Source organism: Triticum dicoccoides, chromosome 6B (assembly GCF_002162155.2).
Source record: "Triticum dicoccoides isolate Atlit2015 ecotype Zavitan chromosome 6B, WEW_v2.0, whole genome shotgun sequence".
In the NCBI taxonomy this organism is placed as follows: domain Eukaryota; kingdom Viridiplantae; phylum Streptophyta; class Magnoliopsida; order Poales; family Poaceae; genus Triticum; species Triticum dicoccoides.
The window spans coordinates 493,196,939-493,205,506 of NC_041391.1; positions in this window are offsets into that span (position 1 = coordinate 493,196,939).

The following is an 8,568-nucleotide window of genomic DNA, read 5'->3' on the forward strand; positions in this document are numbered from 1 at the left end:
GGGTTATTCATGGAGAATCCATTCGATGGACTCGTGCAGAGGAAGTCCTCCTTCTCCCCCTTGTACAAGCCGGACAGGATCTTCACCAGATCAGCGGCCGATCCCGGCCCCTTGCGGCCATGATGGGTGGCATCATTCTCCCCGTTGAAATCCCACATGGGGTGGCCCCTATATTGGAGCGGCTGCACCCCTCGCATAATGCATGTGGCCATGACTCCAATCATGGTCAGTCCGGAATGGGCCAGTAACCTTATCCGGCCCATCAGATATTGGACGCTCCTATCATCTTCCCGTTGAGGGCTCCGCGGGCGCCAACTCAGGCGTTTTCTCATAGGAGCCTTGCTAAACTCCGGGAGGCCGATCCGAAATGGATCCGGCAGCGGGGCGTCTTCCATATAGAACCATTCCGAAGGCCAGTCTTCGGACGCCTTCTTTGGGGTTCCGGATAGATATCTGGTCCCGGCGATGCGCCATATTTCGGCTCCGCCCACTTGATATATCGACCCCTCATAAGAACGGGGTACGAGGCAAAACAATCTCTTCCACAGCGCAAAATGGGGCTCGATGCCCAAGAACAGCTCGCAAAGAGCTACAAAGCCCGCGATGTGCAAGATGGAGGCAGGTGTGAGGTGGTGAAGTTGGAGTCCATAGAACTCCAGGAGCCCCCGGAGAAACAGATGTATGGGAAATCCGAGTCCCCTTATTAGGTAGGGGACGAAGCATACCCGCTCTCCTTTGGAGGGATTGGGGATGCTCTCCTCCTGCTTCCCACCCTTGTAGGTGGCCAGTCCGGCTCGAACCGGAACCATAAAGGCTAGGGGAAGGTATCCCTCTGCTTGGAGCGTCACTAACTCGCTATGCGGGTCCGAACATCTCCTCCAATCTCCTGGCTGAGGACTGGGAGCGCGAGAGGAGGAGCCGCGTCGACTGTCCATGATGGAATGGATTTTTGTCGGATGCGCTTCGATGAGAACTTGTGGAAGGAGGATGGTGTGATTCAGATCTGGATCCTCGCCTCTCTTATAGGCAGCTTATTCACGCAACTAGGGGGTAAAATGTAAAAATACCCTGGCTTTTCGCATTCATACGACACGTGGAAGAGGGCCATCATTGGACGTAGAAGCCAAGGAGCGCAACATTTATAAGGAAACCGGACACTGTTCGGCAAACACATGGAATATGGAGGAGAACCCGCCTTGCAAACACCAAAGACAATATACGCGCCGGACTCGTCGTCATTGAAGCCTGGTTCAGGGGCTACTGAGGGAGTCCTGGATTAGGGGGTTTCCGGATAGCCGAACTATCATCATCGGCCGGACTCCAAGACTATGAAGATACAAGATTGAAGACTTCGTCCCGTGTCCGTATGGGACTTTCCTTGGTGTGGAAGGCAAGCATGGCGATACGGATATGTAGATCTCCTACCATTGTAACCGACTCTGTGTAACCCTAGCCCTCTCCGGTGTCTATATAAACCGGATGGCTTTAGTCCATAGGACGAACAATAATCATACCATAGGCTAGCTTCTAGGGTTTAGCCTCCTTGATCTCGTGGTAGATCTACTCTTGTAATACCCACATCATCAATATCAATCAAGCAGGACGTAGGGTTTTACCTCCATCAAGAGGGCCCGAACCTGGGTAAAACATTGTGTCCCTCGTCTCCTGTTACCATCCGCCTAGACGCACAGTTCGGGACCCCCTACCCGAGATCCGCCGGTTTTGACACCGACAACGTGCCTTGCAACCCTTTCTATCACTGGGTAGGGACACCGCAAGATTGAACCCAAAGCTAAGCACTTCTCCCATGGCAAGAAAGATCAATCTAGTAGGCCAAACCAAACTGATAATTCGAAGAGACTTGCAAAGATAACTCAATCATACATAAAAGAATTCAGAGAAGATTCAAATATTATTCATAGATAAACTTGATCATAAACCCACAATACATCGGATCTCGACAAACACACCGCAAAAAGAGATTACATTGAATAGATCTCCACAAGAGAGGGGGAGAACATTGTATTGAGATCCAAAACGGGAGAAGAAGCCATCTAGCTAATAACTATGGACATGTAGGTCTGTGGTAAACTACTCACAACTCATCGGAGGGACTATAGTGTTGATGTAGAAGCCCTCCGTGGTCAATTCCCCCTCCCGCGGAGCACCGACGAAGGCTCCAAGATGGGATCTCGCGGATACAGAAGGTTACGGCGGTGGAAATTGTGTTTCGGGTGCTCCCTGGATGTTTTTGGGGTACGTAGGCTTATATAGGAGGAAGAAGTACATCGGTGGCCGCCCGAGCGGCCCACGAGACAGGGAGCGCGCCCTATAGGGGGGGGCCCTCCTATCTCATGGCTGCCTCGGCTTCTTCCTTACTTGCACTCCAAGTCCTCTGGATCATGTTTGTTCCAAAAATCACGCCTCCGAAGGTTTCATTCCTTTTGGACTCCGTTTGATATTCCTTTTCTTTGAAATACTGAAATAGGAAAAAAACAGCAATACGGGTTGGGCCTCCGATTAGTAGGTTAGTCCCAAAAATGATATAAATGTGCAAAATAAAGCCCATAGACATCCTAAAGGGGTATTATAATAGCATGGAACAATCAAAAATTATAGATACGTTGGAGACGTATCATTTAACCAATATAAAATGACATCAGCTCCTTGACATTTTGGTGACACTGTACAAAAAAATTAACTTATCTCATGAAAGTGAGGTATGTAATCTATAAGCATTAACAGTGCAAAAATCTGAAGGTAGTAACAAGTTTCATCGTTGGTATAATGGTTGTGCAATAGCATTAGAATGCCTTAGCTAAAAAATCTTTAATACATCCACAATCAACAGCTAACCCTGAAATAATCCAGTGACATTAAATGGCATTGCTTAAATTTATCGGTGGCATTAGACTGAGTGCGGCATTAGTTAAATGTGGCATCACTTTAGCAGTAGCATTGCTTGACTTGACTGCTGGCGTTATACTAACAGCAAAGATGTGTCAATAAGAGCATGGGAGGCCAATTCAGACAGTGGGAACACCAGTACGATGTACCTCCACGGACGCAGAGTGGTGAGCGAGGTATGGTTGCCCAAAGTAACAAATATCCAAGCAGCATATGTGGATTACGTCCCATTTTTGTTCTCTTTAGCCACCTTTTTCCTATGTGAGGCAACAAACCGATCGACCTGGTCATTCTCTATTGCGTTGTCATGCCTTTCTACCCTTCAACCAAGATACATGAGACTCGTTCCTTAGCTACTGATTTTCCCCTTTTCAACCTACATGCGGGTTCGATGCCTACTCTCTTGGATAGTACAGTCTCCCTTCCTTTCCTTATTCAACCCACACATGGATTAGTCTTCGTGAAGTAGGGGTTCCTTTGATAGTGCAAATTAAGGTTTTCGTCTGTGTGACCAGCAGAGCAGAGGATAGCAAACAGGGAAGATGGTGGAGTGGAAAAAGATCCACATGCAGCGACGTGGAAGATGGGGCAATAGAACAAGGGTATGGTTCAAAAAGAGGTAGCATACCCGAGGGTCGGCGGGAAGTGGCTTCGCTCGTGGTCGTCGTCCTCCGCACACACTACGACAGCGAGCTTGGGGACGGAGGCCATCCCGCGCGGATGCTAGGTCTGAGAGAACGGCCTTATCGTCAGTGCATGACCTCGCTCGCCGACGACGAGTGCGTCAACACTGCACGTCCTTTTCTTCCTCGGCGGATCTGTGACCACCGGTGAGGAGGGAGAGAGAGGCCGACTTTTTTAGATCTGGAGAGAGGGTGATAGTGTGCGAAGCAAGTGGGCAGCCCTTAGCAAGAAAGCGCTGAAGGTCCAACCTATATATCTTGTTTATACTACTAGTACTAGAGGTGGAGTAGTGGTAGAGTACTTTATATTTTCTCTGCATACAGTACCAGTTAGTCGTGCTTCAAAATTGAACGGCACGCCATTAAAAAAATAGAGGTCAATAACTAATGCGGCACCTCGGGCGCGGCCAGATCGCATTTTGCACGAGAAATTACACACCATGTTTCGTTGACATGTGGTCCTGTTCCAACATGTCAGTGAGACGACGACGAGTCCTTTTCTACTAGTATTTCTGAACGGACGTGTATGCCGGGGCGCCTCTTCGTGTACCGTCGAAAACTGGCAACCGTCCACCGACTCTTCGCCTTTCCCTCTCGATTTGGAACTGCTGTCCCACGCTCTTCCTCCCTCCTCTATTTGCCTTCACCCTTCCTTCTGCCATTGTTTGATCGTCTTCTCCATGGAGCGAACAGGCCAGAAACGACCCCGTTATTGTTGCCTCGATCTGAAAGATGACGTGGTGGAGGAACTCAGTTATTGGTGCGTTATCATCACCTCAGCTAGCATGGCAGGTTCGTTCAAGACCATTCTCGACTCAACTAATAACATCATTACAAGGAGGGTCCAGGAGCGGTTTGATCTCCCCTATCTTCTTTGCCGTGACCCTGATGACTGGCACGGGGACGACAAAGGCCTCGCCTTATGCAAGTTGATGCCACTTGATAATGATATGTATGATGTTAAGATGCCATCGCGTGAGGGCAAGGCTTGGGCAGGCGCAAATGGAGATTGGGTTGTTTATATTAGGTACAACTGCGAGTGGGATCTTGTGAATGTATACACTCGTCACCGGGTTCCACTTCCAAAAATCTCAGCAGACTGCCCAGAGGTTCAGCACACCGGTATTCTACGCACGTTCAAATATGATCATGGTGATTGTCTTCTATGAAAGATAGCAATTTGTTGAGTTCCCAACCGCTCTTGGAATTACCGGAACTATGTAGTTGTTGCTATCTTTGACAAGCTTGTTGCCATCCTTCGTGGTTCGACTGGATGGATATTGCTCAAAAATCAGTTTCTGTACACGAATGTGTACTGTGATGCAATTGAATATGAGGGTCTTGTGTTTGCTTCCACCACTCATGGCACTGTTTTTGCATGGGATCCTTGTAGTTTCGGTACGTTTGTCTTCCACCGTAATTATAATTGTTTCATCCACATGCATGTGGGTTAGCAAGTTTCCCTTTACTAATTAACCATCTTCTTGTGTTTCCAAGATCCTGAGAACATTCCACCACCAATACTTGAAATTTTTTATAACCAAGGGGAAGATGACGATGGTGATGATTGACACATCCATTTTGCATCATGCTTTTATATCGATATTTATTGCATTATGGGATGTTATTACATGTTATGTCACAATACTTATGGCTATTCTCTCTTATTTTACAAGGTTTATCATGAAGGGGGAGAATGCCGGCAGCTGGGATTCTGGCTGGAAAAGGAGCAAATATTGGAAACCTATTCTGCACAGCTCCAAAAGTCCTGAAACTCCACGAAAGTCATTTTTGGAATTAATAAGAATTATTGAGAAAAGAAAGTACCAGAGGGGGCCCACACCCTGGCCACGAGGGTGGGGGGCGCCCCTCCAACTGGGCGCGCCCCCTGTCTCGTGGACCCCCTGGTGGCCCTTCGGTGCCCATCTTCTGCTATACGAAGGATTTTACCATGAAAAAAAATCATAATCAAGCTTACGGGATGAAACTCCGCCGCCACGAGGCGGAACCTTGGCGGAACCAATCTAGGGCTCTGGCGGAGCTGTTTTGCTGGGGAAACTTCCCTCTGGGAGGGGGAAATCATCACCATCGTCATCACCAACGATCCTCTCATCGGGAGGGGGTCAATCTCCATCAACATCTTCACCAGCACCATCTCCTCTCAAAACCTTAGTTCATCTCTTGTATCCAATCTTGTATCAAAACCACAAATTGGTACCTGTGGGTTGCTAGTAGTGTTGATTACTCCTTGTAGTTGATGCTAATTGGTTTATTTGGTGGAAGATCATATGTTCAGATCCTTAATGCATATTAATACTCCTCTGATCATGAAAATGAATATGCTTTGTGAGTAGTTACGTTTGTTCCCGAGGACATGGGTGAAGTCTTGCTATTAGTAGTCATATGAATTTGGTATTCGTTTGATATTTTGATGAGATGTATGTTGTCTCTCCTCTAGTGGTGTTATGTGAATGTCGACTACATGACACTTCACCATTATTTGGGCCTAGAGGAAGGCATTGGGAAGTAATAAGTATATGATGGGTTGCTAGAGTGAAGAAGCTTAAACCCTAGTTTATGCGTTGCTTCGCAAGGGGCTGGTTTGGATCCACCAGTTTCATGCTATGGTTAGGTTTACCTTAATACTTCTTTTGTAGTTGCGGATGCTTGCAATAGGGGTTAATCATAAGTGGGATGCTTGTCCAAGAAATGGCAGTACCCAAGCACCGTTCCACCCACATATCAAATTATCAAAGTAACGAACGCGAATCGTATGAGCGTGATGAAAACTAGCTTGACGATAATTCCCATGTGTCCTCGGGAGCGCTTTTCTCATTATAAAAAATTGTCCAGGCTTGTCCTTTGCTACAAAAAGGATTGGGCCACCTCGCTTTACCTTATTTACTTTCATTGCTTGTTACCCATTACGAATTATCTTATCACAAAACTATCTGTTACCTACACTTTCAGTGCTTGCAGAGAATACCTTACTGAAAACTGCTTGTCATTTCCTTCTGCTCCTCGTTGGGTTCGACACTCTTACTTATCGAAAGGACTACGATAGATCCCCTATACTTGTGGGTCATCAAGACTCTTTTCTGGCGCCGTTACCGGGGAGTGAAGCGCCTTTGGTGAGTGGAACTTGGTAAGGAAACATTTATATAGTGTGCTGAAATTTGCTATCACTTGTTACTATGGAAACTAATCCTTTGAGGGGCTTGTTCGGGGCATCTTCGCCCCGACCAGTAGAGCAAAGAGTTGCTCCTCAACCTACTGAACCTACTAAAAATGTTTACTTTGAGATTCCTTCGGGTATGATAGAGAAACTGCTAGGTAATCCCTTTGCAGGAGATGGAACATTGCATCCTGATTTACACCTTATCTATGTGGATGAAGTTTATGGATTATTTAAGCTTACAGGTATTCCCGATAATGTTGTTAAGAGGAAGGTCTTCCCTTTATCTTTTAAGGGAGATGCATTGACATGGTATAGGCTATGTGATGATACGGGATGTTGGAACTATAAACGATTGAAATTGGAATTTCACCAGAAGGTCTATCCTATGCATCTTGTTCATCGTGATCGTAATTACATATATAATTTCTGGCCTCAGCAATTACATATATAATTTCTGGTCTCACGAAGGAGAAAGTATCTCTCAAGGTTGGGGGAGGCTTAAGTCAATGTTATATTCATGCCCCAATCATGAGCTTTCAAGAAATATGATTATTCAAAAAAATTATGCTCGACTTTCTCTCAATGATCGCACCATGCTCGATACTTCCTATGGTGGTTCTTATATGTTGAAGACTATTGAATTCAAGTGGGATTTATTGGAAAGAATTAAACGCAACTCTGAAGATTGGGGTTCCGATGATGGTAAGGAGTCAGGTATGACACCGAAGTTTGATTGTGTTAAATCTTTTATGGATACCGATGCTTTTCGTGGATTTAGCGCTAAATATGGACTTGACTCTGAGATAGTAGCTTCTTTCTGTGAATCTTATGCTACTCACGTTGATCTCCCTAAGGAGAAGTGGTTTAAATATAATCCTCCCATTGAAGTAAAAGTAGTTGCACCTATTACAGTTGAAGAAAAGACTATCACTTATAATGATCCTATTGTTCCTACTATTTATGTTGAGAAACCACCTTTCCCTGTTAGGATAAAGGATCATGCTAAAGCTTCAACTGTTGTTTGTAAGAGTAATACTAGAACATATACACCTCCTGAGTAAATTAAAGTTGAACCTAGTATTGCTATGGTTAAAGATCTCTTGGATGATAATATAGATGGGCATGTTATTTACTTCTGTGATGAAGCTGCTAATATTGCTAGACCAGATGCTAAGATACATAGACCTGTTGTAGGCATGCTTGTTATTTCAGTTAAAATAGGAGATCATTGTTATCATGGCTTATGTGATATGGGTGCTAGTGCTAGTGCAATACCTCATTCCTTATATGAAGAAATTATGCATGATATCGCAGCCGCTGAAATAGAAGGTATTGATGTTACTATTAAGCTTGCCAATAGAGATACTATTTCACCAGTTGGGATTGTTAGATATGTTGAAGTCTTGTGTGGGAAAGTTAAATATCCTGCTGATTTTCTTGTTCTTGGTTCCCCACAAGATGACTTTTGTCCCATTATATTTGGCAGACCCTTCTTGAATACTGTTAATGCTAGGATTGATTGCAAAAAGGATGTTGTTACAATTGGTTTAGGGGATATGTATCATGAGTTTAACTTTGCTAAATATCGTAGACAACCCCATGATAAAGAATTTCCTAGTAAGGATGAAATTATTGGTCTTGCTTCTATTGCCGTACCTCCTACTGATCCGTTAGAACAATATTTGCTAGACCATGAAAATGATATGTTTATGAATGAAAGAAGGGAAATAGATGAAGTATTCCTTCAACAGGGTCCTATTCTGAAACACAACTTACCTGTTGAAATCCTAGGGGATCCCC